Source organism: Anomaloglossus baeobatrachus, chromosome 1 (genome assembly GCF_048569485.1).
Source record: "Anomaloglossus baeobatrachus isolate aAnoBae1 chromosome 1, aAnoBae1.hap1, whole genome shotgun sequence".
NCBI lineage: Eukaryota > Metazoa > Chordata > Amphibia > Anura > Aromobatidae > Anomaloglossus > Anomaloglossus baeobatrachus.
Genome location: NC_134353.1, coordinates 663536394 through 663555818, shown reverse-complemented (window position 1 = coordinate 663555818; position 19425 = coordinate 663536394). Strand labels below are relative to the sequence as shown.

Genomic DNA, 19425 nt, shown 5'->3' with positions numbered 1-19425 from the left:
GTGGCCCTCGTTGGTTGGTAGAAAATTCCAAATGGCCCCCGGCAGTAAAAAGGTTCCCAAACCCTGTTTGAAAGTTTTGTCCAAAAATGTAAACAACAGCGAAAATAAACTAGAAAGATTTATGTGAAATACAAAACAAAAACAACATTTAAATCACAAACAGATTCACATTTAGTGGTGTTGTTGTTGGGCTGCCAAAAACTGCGTTAGCATCTCTCCATGACGCCGGACGGCTTCGGACAAACGCCGGTGTGAGTCCACCAGGTCCTGTACTGTGGGGATTTCTGTGGAGGGAATGGGAAAAGTTAACCATCCTTGTTCCAACATCGAACTGACAGGTATATGTTTTTTGTTGACCACTTACGGTTCTGGGGTTCATCACCTTCATCCTCTGAGGCGCTGACGGCCCAACCAGATCCTGTGGCTAGGGAACACAAATCAATTATTAGTACACGACAGCCCACCATCATTTTAACATAACATCCATGTATCCTTTACAACTTGTAGGGACACCATGTTATGTGCATAAATTACAGGAAGGGTAGCCTGCACAAAACTCACCAACTGATGCGGGGGAGAAGGCATCGGTAGAATGCGAAGTATGAGGAGACAGGGTATAAGGTGGCGATGGGGTTGAAGGAAGAGATGGGGTTGCAGCAGGTGATGGGGTTAGAGAAGGAGAGGGTGTCCCAGCAGGTGCAGCAGGCGGAGGTGGTGGATCTGCAGCAGGAGATGGTGGAGCAGGCGGAGATGGTGGATCCGCAGTAGGAGATGGTGGAGCAGGCGGAGATGGTGGATCCGCAGCAGGAGATGGTAGAGCAGGCGGAGATGGTGGATCCGCAGCAGGAGATGGGGAGATGGTGGAGCTGCCTGTGCAGCTGGAGGTGGTCGTAGGTATAGGAGAAAACTTTTATTGAGCGCATAACTCCAGGCCACCATGGCTTACGCCTACTTTACACCATACAATTCTGCATACGATATCGTATGTGATGTGACACGCCCCCATCTTATGTGCGACAACTTAAATTTGTTGACCGTGTCACACCTATGCTTTGTTCCTGTCACAAGTACATACCCTTCTATACGACCATCCATACGTAAGAATCGGGACGCAGGTAAGTTGCAGTTCATCATTCCCGGGGTGTCACACACTGCGATGTGTGCTGCCTCGGGAACATTGAACAACCAGACGTTCAATTTTTAGTAATTGAACGACGTGTATGCGATGAACGGTTATTCGTTTAATCGTAATCGCATGTAGGTTTTACACACTACAATATCTCTAACGATGCCGGATGTGCATCACTTACAACGTGACCCCGCCGACACATCGGTAGATATATTGTCATGATATATATCCCTCATGTAGGTGTAATCTTTGGAGGGCAGGGCAAATCTTTGTGCTCTTTCTCTTCTTTGATGCTCATGATGGGTGGGGAGGATCTTTACACACACTTTACTAGCTGGCTGATTTCGTGCTCTGAAGCACAACCTCAATCCCCACTCAATACCAGGAAGCACAGGAACAACAGGAAGCAACAGCCTTTGGAAATGGTCCCCTGCTACAGCCGGGTCATCTCTTAGGCCTAGTTAAAGTCAGATCACAGTCTTCTACTGGCCCTTATCACGGGTGTTTCATTGGTGCAGATCACAGGCTTCTACTAGTGAAGATCATTGTGTTCTACTGGCGCTGGTTAGGGTTCTTCTTCTGCGCAGGTCACAATCTTTTATTGTCACTAGTTAGAGTTCTTCTACTGGCATAGGTCATTGGCTTCTACTGGCACTGGTATACATCAGGCCCTCTCCAGGATCCAACCACACTCTAAGGTCTTTCTGTGACAATGGTGGTTGCAAACCCACTTTGCTGCCATACAACCTTCTTGGCACAGGTTCTGGTGCCAACTTCTCCCCTCCTTGGCCATGCTGGGGCTTTTATTTTAAACAACTGCTCCACAACTGTCACATGACCTGTCATGTCTTCTAAACTCCTCCTTTGAGGAAACACACACTTCACTCTTGTTCTTCTTGTTTGGTCTTATCACAGACTGCAATGTTTAATTGCACTGACTTCTGCATCCCCGTAGACTTATATACATAGCCAAGTTTTACTTCACTTGGAGCTAGTGTTTAGTTAACTGCTCTTTTGTCCTATAAATCATTTGACGGGCCATCATAGTTGAGAAAAACGGAGGCCAGAATCTGCTATTTTTCTAAATCTGTGCAAAGGAGAATTACAAAAAATTCTGCATTTTGACGAATGCAGATGTTTGAAAATTTAGAGTAGAATTCTATTCCACTCTAATTTATTCACTCATCTCTAATACTCAATAATAACTAACAAAACTGGAACTGAAACAGAATCGCATACATCAATTTTATTTCAATCCATTTGAACAGAATGTCAAATATGGATTATACGCCTTTCCCTAACATGTCACTTTCCTGATGATTGTACATATTGCACACGTATATCAATTTATTTTATACACAGAATCCAAATATTAATAAAAATATCCTTCACTGTGAAGGTAGATTCTATATTAATTGCTCTTATTTCACTCTGGGCCAATAAGATATACGACCTTGTATGCTCCTATAGTCATAGAAAACATATCTTGCCAAAAATAATAGACTGACTTTGGAAAATTAATTTTCAGCATAGGGTTGTCGCTAAATTTTAGAAATATGTTTCCTTCCCTATTTCAATAAATAACTGAGTTGTGTAATTTTTAGAGGTAGGGAAGAAAATGGGATGAATAGTATAAAAGGGAGGGGAATCCCCCTGCATCTAACTGAATGCCTGAAACAAATTTGTAGGACTTGCACTTCCTCCACAAACAACTTTATTACTTTTTGCTTTTTGTGCTAATAGCAAGAGCTGTGAAGCAAAAAGTGTAGAAAACTATATCAGATGGTAAAGTCTAAATGGGAAAAAGAAGAGAAAAGTGTGAAAATTAAAAGTAAAAATCAGAAATCATGAATAGCTGATAGAAATGACAGTAAGACAGACTGAGAAAGAGGTAGGTTTTCACTACAAGACTAAAGGGTACTTTACACGCTGCAATCTCGCTAGCGAGATCGCTAGCGAGCGTACCCGCCCCCGTCGGTTGTGCATCCCGGGCACATCGCTGCCTGTGGCGCACGACATCGCTAGGAACAGTCACACATAATTACCTGCCTAGTGACGTCGCTGTGACCGGCGAACCGCCTCCTTTCTAAGGGGGCGGTTCTTTCGGCGTCATAGCGACGTCACTAAGCGGCCGCCCAATAGAAGTGGAGGGGCGGAGATGAGCGGAATGTAACATTCCGCCCACCTCCTTCCTTCCTCATTGCCGGCGGCCACAGGTAAGGAGATGTTCCTCGTTCCTGCGGTATCACACATAGCGATGTGTGCTGCCGCAGGAATGAAGAACAACCTCGTTACTGCACATACAACGATATTTGGTGTTTGAAGATCTCTCCAAAACCAACGATTTTTACCACTTTTGCGGTCGTTGAAGGTCGCTCGTACGTGTCACACGCTGCAATGTGGCTAACGACGCCGGATGTGCGTCACAAACACCGTGACCCCGATGATAAATCATTAGTGATGTTGCAGCGTGTAAAGTACCCTTAAGTAAAAATAATAACATAAGTATACTGCTGGTGTATGTAATTGGTTGCCCTCACACTAACTTTCTGGGTCCCCTAAGTGGAGTGTAAAAATAAATAAATGATTTGAAAAAATATCATAGAATCCTCCTTATTTTGATACTCAGTGCAGATAGAGTAGAAAGCTGGAGGCTGTAGCAACAGCTGTGTGCATTATCTTGGCTGTGTATCAAAAGATGAGGGACCCCATGCGGCTTTTCTGAAATTAATTAAATAAATTATTTTAAAAAATGGCATACTGTCAACAATTTTGATACCCAGCCAAAATAAAGCAGGCAGCTGGGTGCTGGTATTCTCAGGCTGGTGAGCCTCTACCCAGTCTAGAAATTGCAGCCTGCAGCTGCCCCAGAATTGGGGCATCCATTAGATGCGCCAGTCCTGGCACTTTACCCAGCTCATCCCGATTGACCTGGAGCGGTAGCAATTGGGGTAATATAAGAAATTATAAAGGGTTACATTAACCCATTATATTACCCGATTGCCACCACTCCAGGGCAATTGGGATGAGCTGGGTAAAACGCCAGGATGGACAAAGCTAATGGATGCGCCAATTCTGGAGCAACTGTGGGCCGGTATCTCCCCAGCTTTAGAATTCCAGCCCCCAGCTCTCCACTTTATCTTGGCTGGGTATCAAAATTGGAGGAACCACACACCAGTTTTTGTTTATTTAAATAATTTAAAAAAGCCACATGGGGTCCCTGATATTTTGATACACAGCCAATATAACACACACAGCTGGGACTGCAGCTTCTAGCTGTCTGCTTTATCTGTGCTGGGTATCAAAATACGGGAGACCTTATGCCATTTTTTTTAATCATTTATTTATTTTTACAGTACACTTCGGGGACCCAGACAACTAAAGTGGGGGCAAACAATTACAGACGCTGACATGTCGGCAGTTTGACTGAAACCAATCACAAACATTGTCAGTCACAGAGGGTGGGTGGGGAATCCAGTGAATATAATGAGATTTAATGAGTGGACACAAAAGCAGTATGACAGCTGTGCAGAAAGCTGTTAAGTATAATTGACATGCTTTAATACCTATTTTGCTTCCTTTGGCAGCCCCTAGCACTTACTAATACAATTTTATAACTCTTAAGTGTGGGTTCCTTAGATATTTATGGGGTTCAACGCCCTTTCTCAAGTTTAGGTCAAGTCTTGTCCCAAACCGGACATTTTTATTTTTTTAAGTCTGACCTGACTCTCTAAACCCAAAGATCTGCAGGTTTGCCCATCTCCCCTTGTAATACCTTGTTGGCAACTCTTTTAGCATCACATTGTGACTTTGTAACATTGCATCACTTTCTCTTTCCAGCTTCACAAGTCTTAACATTCTCATAGGTCACCTCTATTCCTGCAGCAATTCTTTACACAGCATTTTAGTCTGGGAAATGTGCACAAGCTTGTGGCACAAGTCTCTTAGTTGTCTTTATTAGATTCCTTTCAGGGGTATCTGGTTGTTGGTGTGCTCCTTGAGTGATCAATAGTGTCTTCACTCAGGGATGGCTAGATGGCTAGACGAATACAGATAGAAACCACTTAAGATTAATTTACTCATAAAAAGGCAACAAGCTTGATAACTAGAGCCTCTTAAATGACAATATGACAATTTGAATGATGGTCACAATGTTCTTACATGAGACAACAACTTAAATAGAGATAAATGATTGGCATTGTATTAAACCAAGTAGGACAGCGCAAACTACTCAGTCTCAGGGAAAGAATGGAGTAGGGAGGTGGATGCCAGTTTGCGCTGCACTACAGAGAATATCATGGGCTGATAGAGCCCACTGTGACCGCAACAACAAAACTTGTGTAACAGCTACTAATAAAAATTAATATTCAAAACTATATGTTTACATGATTCTTGTGAGTTATCTGTATTTAATTATGTACTGAATATCATAAAATTGAATATACCCTCACAGTTTTTCATGGGACACACTGATATGACACTTTGCTATACAAGCTGTACACTGACTACTTTACATTATATCAATGCAAATTTTGTGTTCCCTCTAAATAACTCAACACACAGCCATTAATGTCTAAAGCACTGGCAAAGTATCATATCTTCAGTGTTGTCCCATGTAGGTGTGACGCCCTGGCGCCGCCAGGTGGTCGCAGAGGAGCACTACACCCCACATAACACCATCCCACACCAGGATTCATCTACCACAAAATCCTAGCCACCCACCTCAGGGTAGGAAGGACACACCAGTGGGCAGGACCAGGCGGATTGGGAGCGCCCACCTAGGGGTCTTGAGGATCCGGGTGGCGGGAACAGAGTAGTTGAAGTTTGAAGTCCAAGTTGAGAGGAGAGTGGAGTCTGTGACAGGGACAGACTTTGGAGGTCAAGGCTGTATCTAGTGGAGGGTAGCCAGGGTAGTGGCCCTGGTCTACTGGCTAGGTGGCAAGCAGTGAACCGTGTCCAAAGGCGACGGGAGTCCGGTTGCGGGAAATCCAAAGTGGACCGGAACAGGGTTGGAGCCCGCCGATACCGACAGCGGAGATACGGTCCGGAAACCGTGCACAGGCGGGGTACCTGGACCCTAGTTAGAAGACAGTTGCAAGCCCCTTCTCTAATTAACCAGGCCGGAAGCAAGGTTCCATACATTGTTCCAGAAGTGTTAGCCCAGATAGAGCGAAACGGCAGCCCACCGTGGTGGATAGGGTATCCGCAAACACCCACTGAGATCCCAAGGGTCAGTTTTCGCGGGCACGACTCCCAACCACAACAGCACCGGGAGTGGACTTCCCCGTTCCATACGGAGTCTTCCAGAATTGAGAAAATTACAGAGTGCCGGAGCAAGGTACACCAGCTGGGTGTGGGACCCGAGTACACCCGGAGGCGGCAGCCGGCCATTGACACCTTGGTTTACCAGCAGACTTGTGTGCAATTATTCAACAGTGAGTACACCAACATTCTCCAGTCTGGCCCGGCGCGCCACCTATGGCCTACATTACTCCCAGTGTCCTGGACACTGAGCCCCGGGTCATCCACCTGACAGAGGGGTTAAACAACCAGCTGCCACTCCTTTGCCCCCAGGTGCTTTCTAACAGCAGCGGTGGTACTCCATATTACCACACACCGTGGGTGGCATCACGAAGTATCCACAGCAATCCCCGTACATATACGCTCCCCTTTTATTTGAGTGTCCGCGTGACCCCCGGGTCCGGAAACCCCTCGAACCATTGCGGATGCGGATCCGAGCAGCCAGTCTGCTGACGTGGGGGTCGCAACATAGGGATGAGAGGACCTGTGGATATTTCGGGTTCACTGGGTTTGGCCGTACTTTAGTGAAAAGTTATGATATGATCCAAACTTGACCCCAGATCTCATATAAGTCAATGGGGACCTGAACTTTGGCGCTATAAAATGGTCATAGTAAGGGTACCGTGACACTAAATGACGTACCAGCGATCCCGACAATGATACGACCTGGTAGGGATCGCTGATAAGTCACTGGGAGGTCACTGGTGAGATGTCATACAGGCAGACCTTACCGACGACGCAGTAATGATAGAGGTAACAGTAGCGACCTATATAACGATCTCGGTGGTCATTGGGACACTGTCACACAACATCAAACACAGTGATGTGTGCTGCCCTGCGGGAGCCCGACGACCAAAAGATGAACCAGAGCAGTGTGTAACGATCAGCGATTTCACAGCAGGGGCCAGGTCGCTGCGAGATCGCTAATGAGGTCAATGGTGCGTCACAAAACCTGTGACTCAGCAGCGATCTCACTAGCGATCTCGCGATTGTGAGAAGTACCCTTAAGGGTAGGGTGCTGCAAAAAGAAACAAAATGAGGGTAAGTGCAGGATAATTGGCCTGCAAACAAATGTTCAGATTGTTCTGGTGTGCAGGAAATCAGGGTAATACCTTTGGGGTTGATGTCAGCTGTGAATTGACATCAAACCCAGAGTTTAGTAGAGGATAGACATCTATCAGACACCCCCATTACTAATCCAGCAAGTATAAAGTTAAAAAAACATTTCATTAGAGATCATTTATTCTTCAACTTGCTTAACTGTTCACAATAACAGTTATTTTTTAAAAAAAAACAAATGTGTATATATATATATATATATATATATATATGATATATATATATATATATATATGATGTATATATATATATATATATATATAGATAGAGATACAGTTAGGTCCAGAAATATTTGGACAGTGACACAAGTTTTGTTATTTTAGCTGTTTACAAAAACATGTTCAGAAATACAATTATATATATAATATGCGCTGAAAGTGCACACTCCCAGCTGCAATATGAGAGTTTTCACATCCAAATCGGAGAAAGGGTTTAGGAATCATAGCTCTGTAATGCATAGCCTCCTCTTTTTAAAGGGACCAAAAGTAATTGGACAAGGGACTCTAAGGGCTGCAATTAACTCTGAAGGCGTCTCCCTCGTTAACCTGTAATCAATGAAGTAGTTAAAAGGTCTGGGGTTGATTACAGGTGTGTGGTTTTGCATTTGGAAGCTGTTGCTGTGACCAGACAACATGCGGTCTAAGGAACTCTCAATTGAGGTGAAGCAGAACATCCTGAGGCTGAAAAAAAAGAAAAAAATCCATCAGAGAGATAGCAGACATGCTTGGAGTAGCAAAATCAACAGTCGGGTACATTCTGAGAAAAAAGGAATTGACTGGTGAGCTTGCGAACTCAAAAAGGCCTGGGCGTCCACGGATGACAACAGTGGTGGATGATCGCCGCATACTTTCTTTGGTGAAGAAGAACCCGTTCACAACATCAACTGAAGTTCAGAACACTCTCAGTGAAGTAGGTGTATCTGTCTCTAAGTCAACAGTAAAGAGAAGACTCCATGAAAGTAAATACAAAGGGTTCACCTCTAGATGCAAACCATTCATCAATTCCAAAAATAGACAGGCCAGAGTTAAATTTGCTGAAAAACACCTCATGAAGCCAGCTCAGTTCTGGAAAAGTATTCTATGGACAGATGAGACAAAGATCAACCTGTACCAGAATGATGGGAAGAAAAAAGTTTGGAGAAGAAAGGGAACGGCACATGATCCAAGGCACACCACATCCTCTGTAAAACATGGTGGAGGCAACGTGATGGCATGGGCATGCATGGCTTTCAATGGCACTGGGTCACTTGTGTTTATTGATGACATAACAGCAGACAAGAGTAGCCGGATGAATTCTGAAGTGTACCGGATATACTTTCAGCCCAGATTCAGCCAAATGCCGCAAAGTTGATCGGACGGCGCTTCATAGTACAGATGGACAATGACCCCAAGCATACAGCCAAAGCTACCCAGGAGTTCATGAGTGCAAAAAAGTGGAACATTCTGCAATGGCCAAGTCAATCACCAGATCTTAACCCAATTGAGCATGCATTTCACTTGCTCAAATCCAGACTTAAGACGGAAAGACCCACAAACAAGCAAGACCTGAAGGCTGCGGCTGTAAAGGCCTGGCAAAGCATTAAGAAGGAGGAAACCCAGCGTTTGGTGATGTCCATGGGTTCCAGACTAAAGGCAGTCATTGCCTCCAAAGGATTCGCAACAAAATATTGAAAATAAAAATATTTTGTTTGGGTTTGGTTTATTTGTCCAATTACTTTTGACCTCCTAAAATGTGGAGTGTTTGTAAAGAAATGTGTACAATTCCTACAATTTCTATCAGATATTTTTGTTCAAACCTTCAAATTAAACGTTACAATCTGCACTTGAATTCTGTTGTAGAGGTTTCATTTCAAATCCAATGTGGTGGCATGCAGAGCCCAACTCGCAAAAATTGTGTCACTGTCCAAATATTTCTGGACCTAACTGTATATATATATATATATATATATATATATATATATATATATATATAAATATATATATATATATATATAGATAGATAGATAGATAGATAGATAGATAGATATACATACACAGTACAGACCAAACGAAGGCAAAAGGGCCAACAAGTGCTAAACATCTCTGGGAACTCCTTCAAGACTGTTGGAGAACCATTTCCGGTGACTACCTCTTGAAGCTCATCAAGAGAATGCCAAGAGTGTGCAAAGCAGTAATCAAAGCAAAAGGTGGCTACTTTGAAGAACCTAGAATATAAAACATATTTTCAGTTGTTTCACACTTTTTTGTTAAGTATTTCATTCCATATGTGTTAATTCATAGTTTTGAGCCCTTCAATGTGAATCTACAATTTTCAGGCTCATGAAAATAAAGAAAACTCTTTGAATGAGAAGGTATGTCCAAACTTTTGGTCTGTACTGTATATACCGTGTTTTTCCAAAAATAAGCCCTCCCCCAAAAATAAGCCATAGCAGCGATTTTTAGCATTTTCGGAGCAAGGTTTAAATATAAGCCCTCCCTTGAAAATTAGCCCTAGTCCCGGATCAATAATGAAGTGTCCGTGCAGCTAAAAAAGTTAAAGATACTGCAGGACACTTCATTATAGAAAGCGGACATCCTGTAATCACACTCACCTGACGCTGAGCGGCAGGACCTGCAGTGATTGCACACCCACACACATCAGCTCTCACACACAAACATCCGATCTCACACACAAACATCCGATCTCACACACAAACATCCGATCTCACACACACACATCCGATCTCACACACAAACATCCGATCACACACAATCAGATCTCACACACAAACATCGGATAACACACACATCGTATCATACACATACTCCCCACATCCAGGGACAACGATTTCTTCTAGTCGGCAGCATCTTGGGAGGCAGTGCAGTGGAGCGCAAGAATGCTTGCTTACAGGACCTGCGGGCCGGACACGTGACTTCCTCCCATCATTCCTTGCCTCCAGAAGTATTCTGCAATGCTGGATGAAATGAGTGTGTGTGTGTGTGTGTGTGTGTGTGTGTCTGTCAGTGTGTGTCTGTCAGTGTGTGTGTCAGTGGTAGCCAGAGTGTGTGTCAGCATCAGCCAGTGTGTGTGTCAGCGGCAGCCAGCATGTGTGTCAGCGGCAGCAGTGTGTGTGTCAGCATCAGCCAGTGTGTGTGTAAGCGGCAGCCAGTGTGTGCGTCAGCATCAGCCAGTGTGTGCGTCAGCATCAGCCAGTGTGTGTGTCAGCGGCAGCCAGCCAGAAGCAGGGGAGGACGGCATGCAGCACCCACCGGAGATCACAGGGAGGAACTGGGAGCCACGCAGACGTCTGGGTCTGGTAAGTATGAGTCTCCTGGGAAGTGGGGGGGTCTGCTTTTTTGGGGGGGGTAAACTTACACCCTACCATGTTTCTCCAAAAATAAGACCTCCTCCAAAAATAAACCCTAGTGCTTTTTTGGGGGACAAAAAAAGTATGACAGTGTCTTATTTTTGGAAAAACATGATATATATATATATATATATATACACACACACACACACATATAAAGATATGCGCAAGGGCCTTGAAAGTGTATTCATACCTTGTGAACTTTTCCACACTTTTTTGCAATACACTCACAAATATAAATGTATGTTATTGGGATTTTATGTGACATATCAACACCAAGTTGCAAGTATTTGTGAAGTGTACACGAAATGATATATGGTGCTCTAATATTTAAAAAAAATACTCTGCGACGTGCACTTGTATTCAGCCATCCTCTTATGCTCACAAGGTGAGCCAGGGATTATTGGACCCACTGGGCCACAGCACACAGAAAACCCAGACGGGCTTAACTACGGAACCACCTGGTCTAATGGTTAGGGTGTTGCGCTGCAGGTGTGAGACTGGGTGTCACTCGGGAAAACTGATGCTGCGATTGCTGGCCCCAGAAGTATCGACACAGACAATCTCTGAAGTTATGAACAGCAGCAGCAGCCGGTGTCGTGGATACTTGCATGGATGGATGCATGCATGCAGTAGCAGTGGCCAATGAGGATATTTGCAGCAGCGGGTACCGTTGTAGGCGTGGATATTTGTAGCAGCGGATATCTTTGTAGCCGGCCGGCGTTGATAGTTGCAGCAGACAGGCAATGCACTGAAACACAGATGTGAATCAGCAGCAGAACACAACACATTGACAGTAGTAACACCATGGTACCTGAGAACTAGCAATGTTAGGAACTGGTTGCCCAGTCACCTACCTGAAAAGGAAGATGCCTTAAATACCTGAAACCTCTCAACTCACCTGAGAAACTTCCGGCTCAGGGCACTCTGGCCCTTTAAGAAAAGAGGCATGGCCACGCATGCACCCTACGGCATTGCCAGGAGGCCTGTGTGGTGTATGCAGACAGCAGCATAAATCAAGGATGGGGCAGCCACCACAGGTCGATACCACAGGTCACATTTCTCGATATCTGGCAGCCAAGCCTTCTGTGTGCTGGATCCGAACAGGGAGCGGTGGATAGCAGGATCGATGAGCTGAATTTTCCTCTCTTTTTGTTTTGGATATCCTTCTACAAACTTCTCACAATAGTTGGTAGGAATTTGGAACTATTCCTCCAGACAGAACTGGTGTAACTGAGTCATGTGTAATGCTACCACCAGGGGGCGCAGGTACACAGGAGAGATGTAGTGCTCCTAGGTGTAATGTGGCATCTGCCCACTAGATGTCACCAGTATCTAGACAGGGGAGGTAGCAGAATGGTCATACATACTGCGAGTCAGAGCCAGGAGGTCACGTCAGTGCAAAAGAAGAAGAGGAGTCAAAGTCACATGGAAGCTTCAGGTCGGTAGCCGGGAGGTAGCGTCCCATACAGATGGGGGAGTAGAACCGTAGTCAGAGAGCAAGCCAGGTCAGAAGCCGAAGGGGAACATTTGTACAAAAGTGGAGAAGCGGGACTGACGGTAAGGAGATCAGGGAGCACAGACAAGTTTGACAAAGCGGTCGACAAGGAGAGGAGTCGGGGTAGCGGGATGAGGATCAGAACAAACTCATAGGATCCATAATCGCACATTGCAGAGCAGGAACTATTACTGGCGAAGTTCCAGTGGAAACAGCCCAAAGATAAAGCAAAGCGATTACTGGAACAAGGCACCAAACAAGCTCCGCCCACTGGCAAGTACCCGGGGAATACAAACAACCAAGTAATAGACAAAACCCAATTGCTCTGCAAGCAGCAGAGAAAAGGTTGAATCGTGACACCATGTTTGTACATCGCCTTAAGGGGGCTTTACACGCTGCGACACCGCTAATGCGGAGTCGTTGGGGTCACGGAATTTGTGACGCACATCCGGCCGCATTAGCGATGCCGTTGCGTGTGACACCGATAAGCGATTTTGCATCATTGCAAAAACGTGCAAAATCGCTAATCGGCGACATGGGGGTCCATTCTTAAAAATCGTTACTGCAGCAGTAACGAAATTGTTCCTCGTTCCTGCGGCAGCACACATCGCTGCGTGTGACGCCGCAGGAACGAGGAAGCTCCCCTTACCTGCCTCCCGGCTGCTATGCGGAAGGAAGGAGGTGGGCGGGATGTTACGTCCCGCTCATCTCCGCCCCTCCGCTGCTATTGGGCAGCAGTTCAGTGACGCTTCAGTGATGTCGCTGTAACGCCGCACGGACCGCCCCCTTAGAAAGGAGGCGGTTCGCCGGTCACAGTGACGTCGCCGGACAGGTAAGTATGTGTGACGGCTCTGGGCGATGATGTGCGGCACGGGCAGCAATTTGCCCGTGTCGCGCAACAGATGGGGGCGGGTACCCACACTAGCGATATCGGGACCGATATCGCAGTGTGTAAAGTAGCCTTTACTCTCTTCTGCCTTTTCAGTTTTGCCCATAAATTTTCAATAAGATTGTGATGGCCACTCCAAAACATTGACTTTGTTATCCTTAAGTTAGTTTGTAACCAGTTTGGCAGTATGCTTCAGCTATTGTTCATTTAGAAGACCTATTTCTGCCCAAGCTTTAATTTCCTGGCTGACGTCTATTCTAAGCATCCACCCTGTAGTGCCTTTCATGTGGTACTAAAGGGTGTATATCCTTGCATTTAACGACAAAATAAGTAATTCAATTGAAAAAAAACTCCTGGGGTCTGCCTTATTTTTGGTAGCCAGCTAAGGAAAAGCAGATAGCTGCAGTCTGCAGTGAGCAGAGTTACCTTAGGTGGTAATCCAAAACAGAGGTTACCCCATGCTGTTTTTTTAAAGTTAAATAATTGTAAAGAAAGTGGCTCCCCCCAAAATTGAATCACCAGCTAAGGTGAAGCAGACAGCTGTGCTCTGTTAGTCTCAGGGTGGGAAGGGTCATGGTTATTGGTCCCTTCCCAGCCTAAAAATAAGAGGCCTCAGAAGCGGCACATCTATTAGATGTGCCAATCCTGGCACTTCACCTCAGTTCATCTTGCTATCCTAGTGCGGTGGCAAGTGGGGTAAAATATGGGGTTGATTCCAGTTGTGAATTGACAGCTGGAGTCAAACCCTCGTATTAGTAAAGGGTGGGCGTCTATCAGACACCCCCATTACTAATCCAGTAGATGCAAATAGTCAAAAATACACAAGAAATCTTAATTTAACCCCCCCCAACACTAGCACTCCTTCACCTTATTATTCTAAAAAATCAAAAGCCTTAAAGTTCCACCGTAATCAACATGGAGGTCCCACGAAATTCCACAAAAGCGCCCCTAAAAGACATAAAAAGAGAGAATTATTAAAGAAATAAAGACCAAAGACACCTTTTTTATTTTGTTGATAAATACAAGGCCAAACACCCTTTAGTGCCACATGAAAGTCACTAAAGAGTGCCAGCTTAGAATATGTAGGGGTGGTAGGACATTATATAACCTTTACACATCTATCTATCTATCTATCTATCTATTTATCTGTCTGTCTGTCTATTTATCTATCTATCAATCTATCTATCTACCTACCATGTAGCTCTAACTTTATATGCTTGCTTTGTTATTGTTTCATCAATGTCAATGTACATAGAGTGTTGTGTAATATAAAAGATTATGTTTAAAACGGATGCCACATTGATGTCACATGGACAGCACACCGATGTCACATGGAAGGAGCACAGACATCACAAAGATGCCACACGGATGCTACACTGATATCAAATGGACGGTACACGGATGGAAAAACACACTTGCATAGTACTTGCATGACATACGGTATGAGACTAAGGGCTACTTTGCACACTGTGACATCGCAAGATGATGCTGCGATGTCGAGCGCGATAGTCCCCGCCCCCGTCGCAGCAGCGATATCTTGTGATTCCTGGCGTAGCGAACATTATCGCTACGCCAGCTTCACATGCACTCACTTGTCCTGCGACTTCGCTCTGGCCAGCGACCCGCCTCCTTCCTAAGGAGTCGTGCGGCGTCACAGCGACGTCACACGGCAGGCGGCCAATAGCAGCGGAGGGGCGGAGATGAGCAGGATGTAAATATCCTGCCCACCTCTGTCCTTCCACATTGCAGCCGGGACGCAGGTAGGAGATGTTACTCGCTCCTGCGGCTTCACACACAGAGATGTGTGCTGCCGCAGGAACAAGGAACAACATCGTACCTGTCGCTGCACCGGCATTATGGAAATGTCGGACCCTACACCAATGATATGATAACGACGCTTTTGTGCTCGTTAACCGTATCAAAAAGGATTTGCACACTACGATATCGACTGCGACGCCGGATGTGCGTCACTTTCGATTTGACCCCACCGACATCGCACGTGCGATGTCGTAGTGTGCAAAGCCGGCCTAACATGTCACTCGCATCTCATTCCAACACGGTTTCAGGAGCAACAATGGAGCCATATTTCACATGCAGATGTGAGTGAACTATGAGGGTACGCGCCCACGATCAGAACCTGCTGCGTCCTGGACGCGGGGGGTCCTGACTTGCGGGGCCGCGGGTCTTCTGCGTGGGAGACCACAGGAGACTGCAGCTGAAGCATGCTGCATTCAAAACGTTGTGAACAATGGTCTTGGGCACGTACTCTTAAAAGGAAAAACAGACATTGATGATATATCTGTGAAATATAAAGAAAAGTGTGAAGAGATTCTGTTGTCCAGAAATGTCCTTTTTTCTACTTTTCATTTATTGTTTCCAGATAGAGAACTAAACCATAATATTGATTTACAAGAAAGATCCAAACCTTCACTTAATCAACTAGTCCCAACCGAATAGAGGTTATGTTTTGCCTGTCACTGCATCTGCAATTCATATAGAACCTACGATGTCATACAGTCCAAGGATCAGTTCTTCATAGTTCTCCAATCCTAGGCCTGCAGATCTATGGATTATTGGATAACTTGTTTGTGTTCAGGCAGAAAACTAGAAACATCACATACTGTACATTGACATATTAAATGGCTTAGAATAAAGGAGAAATTAGATAATTTGTCCTACCCTAACCCATGTGTATGCTATACCGCTTTCATGAAATAGTTACTATGCTAGTGAATAATTGAGTGATTTAAGCTTAGGTATGCAGGGTTTCATTTGTCAGTACCACTATATTTATCCATTGGCATGAAAACAGATCTCCACATCAGTGAACGTTCTGGCAATTTACTTAGTTTATACATTTTAACAGTGCTGCAGTATTAACCTTTTCATGACTTAAGATGTATATATACATCCTAGGTCACCTCCCAGTTACCCCCGCACCCCTCCCCGCCTCCCCTGGTTACTTGTCATCCTCGCACATGTCTACTGATCTGATCAGCAGACATGTGTGGGTGGATGGGAGATCCACCCGCGCCTGTTAACGCCTTAGATTGCACTGTCAAACTCAGACAACTTGATCTTTTCTGCTCCGATGGAGAACGCACTGTACCCTGCTGCCATTAGCGGCTTCGTGACACGATTAGGGGGTGTCAATGGTTTGAAATGGCAGCTCAGGGTCAGATGATAACCCCTGTTGCTGCCATGACGCGTTTCCTGTGAATGAAGGTAGAGTGCCAGCATTCACAGGAGAACAGCATTTCTCCTGATCAGAGCAGTACTGAAGCATCGCTCTGATCAGCAGAAGCGATTAGAAACTGCAGTCATAAATTCCCCTAGAGAGCTAGTAAAATCAGTTAAAAAACAAAAGTTTTAAAAAACATTAAAAAATAAAAAAACCTAAAAGTTCAAATCACCCTCCTTTTGCCCCATTGAGAAAAAACAATAATAATTATAAAAAACACACACTTTTTTGGTATCGCTGCTTTCAGAAATGCCCGATATATCAAAATTTAAAATCAATTTTTCTGATCGATAAACGGTGTAGCGAGAAAAAAATTCCAAATGCCAAAATTACGTTTTTTTTGGTCACCGCAAATTAAATTGGAATAACAGTCGATCAAGACAGCGCATCTATGCAAAAATGTTAAGATTAAAAATGCCAGCTCAAGATGCAATGAATTAGCCATCACTGAGCCCCAGAAACTAAAAAATGAGAATGCTACAAGTCTCGGAAAATGGCTACAAAACTGCAATTCTTTGTTTCACAAACATCTAATTTTTTTTTCACTACTTAGATAAAAGTAAAACTTTCTATCTACGAACGCATATTTACCCGGGGAATCATACTGCTAGGTCAATTTTACTACATAGTGAACACGGTAAATAAAAAGCCAAAAAACAAATGTGCAGTTATGGAAAATCGCCGGGCGGTGAATGGGTTAATGCTGCATGCATATCACTATTGACATGATGGTAATTGGAGATCAACATTTTGAGACAGATTTAGTTTGCTATGCAGCATGTATTTGGCAATTTTCTTTGCATTACATTAGGCCTCTTTCACACGTCAGTGATTCTGGTTCATTTGTGCTAATTTTTATACGTACCAGAATCACGGACATACACAGACCCATTATAATCAATGAATCTGCTCACACATCAGTGATTTTTCACTGACCGTGTCTCCGTGCGGCATACACGCATGTCCGTGATTACTGCACGGAGACATGTCCATTTTTTTTCTGGCATCACTGATGTCCCACGGACCACACTATGGTTTCTCTCCTGCTTCTAGGGTTGGGGGGGATTAAGATCAGGGCCAGGTCGGAGACCCAGGCCTCTTTCAAGGGACTCCCGTGGTGAGGGTAAGCATAGGGGCCCTAGTTTTACGGCCAGCTCAGAAACCCGAGGTCTGTCAGTACCATCCCCCGTGACACATGAAGGCATATGCCCACTAGATTCTCATACACTTCTCTCAGACGTCTGCCAGGGCTGGAAAACTTTAAAGTAAAGTCTTAAACCTTAATTTCTGAAAGTTCAATTAAATATTTTGACACAATCAAGGTGCATATCATACCAACACATACTTGGTATTAATTAAATAACTTAAATGGACCAAATTTCTAAAGTTCCATGTTAGAAACTATAAATCAAGTAATATTTTAGCATAGTCAGTGCAAAATTAGTATTAAAATAAAACAGAAATATTAATTGTGCTCTAGTGTTTCCAGAACTTCTAATAAGTATCACGCGGGCAATGTTCGCAGTCAACTTGCAACTCCAAAATAGCTACCACAAATAGTTTTATTGCAAGATACTCCATTTCCCAGAACCCAGGGGTTGCCCTGGCATTCATCCCCTATGAATTTGAGTCCTAGCTTAGCGAAGGAGACCTTGAGAGTGATATTTTTTGTGGATAACCACACTTTGTCCCCAAATAGCAAAGCTTGACGCCTCCATTCACCTCTTGTTAGCGAAAGAGGTCTGTCTATGTGCCTTTCATTGGTTTTCTGTCACTTCAGACCAGATATGCTTCCACTTGTCTGTAAATTTACCAACCTCTGGAGTATCAACATCAGAGATTGCAAAGGAACCTAAACAGGGATGATACCCAAGATTACAGAATAACGGTGATGTCTTAATGGATTCTTAATATTAATTATTAATGGCAAACTCAGCTAATTTTAGGTGTTCCCCGAGTCAGACTGATGGTCATAGACGAAACACTGAAGATACTGCTTGAGTGTTTGGTTGGCATGTTCAGCCTGACGATTGGTCTGTGTTTGATAAGCAGATGAAAGGACAACTCAGTATTAATCTTACTACAGAATGGCCTCCATAATTTGGAAACAAACTGAGTTCCTCTATCGGAAACAATATTTTACGGATTCTCATGTAGAGGTACGACATGTTTGATAAACTACTTAAGGTTTGGAAGTTAGGCAATGCAGACAAAGGCGCAAAATGACACTGTTTGCTGAAACTATCCCCACTATCCAAACAACAGACTTCCCCGAGTGTGGGAGATCAGTCATGAAGTTCATGGAGAGGTGGGTCCAAGGACTTTTTAGAGTGAGTAAGGGCTAAAGAAGTTCAGTGGGATGAGAAGGGGGGTTCATTTGGGCACAAATTTTGCAAATTTATATTCCCTACAATCCCAAGTGATGGTTGGCCATTAGGGATGATCGAATACCCTAATATTCGCTTTGCCGAATATCCGGTGATATCTCGCCGATATTCGACTATTCTCGAATATTCGACCCCCAATGTAAGCCTATGGAAACCAGAAAAATTTTACGTTGGACCCAACGGTGACCTGTGGTGACTGAGGAAAAGGCTAAAATCGATGGGAGTAGGCTGAAACAGTATCGGCACAGCCTGTAGAAGGTGCCTGACTGCATTTCTGGTGTCTTTGAATATGTTCACACGTTTCATTTTTTACATTTTTCCTTCTTTTTCGATTAGAAAGGGCTGTAATTTATACATTATATTGGTGTCTGTCACACACCTCCTTTTTTGGGACATATTTGACAGCACTTTAAAAGGTCAGCTACAATGTGCCCATTGTGATGTTGACCTTGCCCTCCTCCTCCTCCGCCAGCACCACTGGCTCCAGTGGCCCTCTACTCAAATGTAGGAAGGGC

At 44.3% G+C, this 19425-nt stretch overlaps 1 long non-coding RNA gene across 1 annotated transcript; it reads right to left on the bottom strand.

Annotated features, from left to right (window-relative positions):
* Positions 1-219: 219 nt before the first annotated feature.
* On the bottom strand, positions 220-650 carry LOC142297472 (uncharacterized). The gene is made up of 3 exons (XR_012751760.1): positions 562-650; positions 365-424; positions 220-284 (listed from the first exon to the last, which is right to left on the bottom strand). It is a non-coding gene; the product is annotated as an uncharacterized LOC142297472 (long non-coding RNA).
* Between the last annotated feature and the right edge of the window lie 18775 nt (positions 651-19425).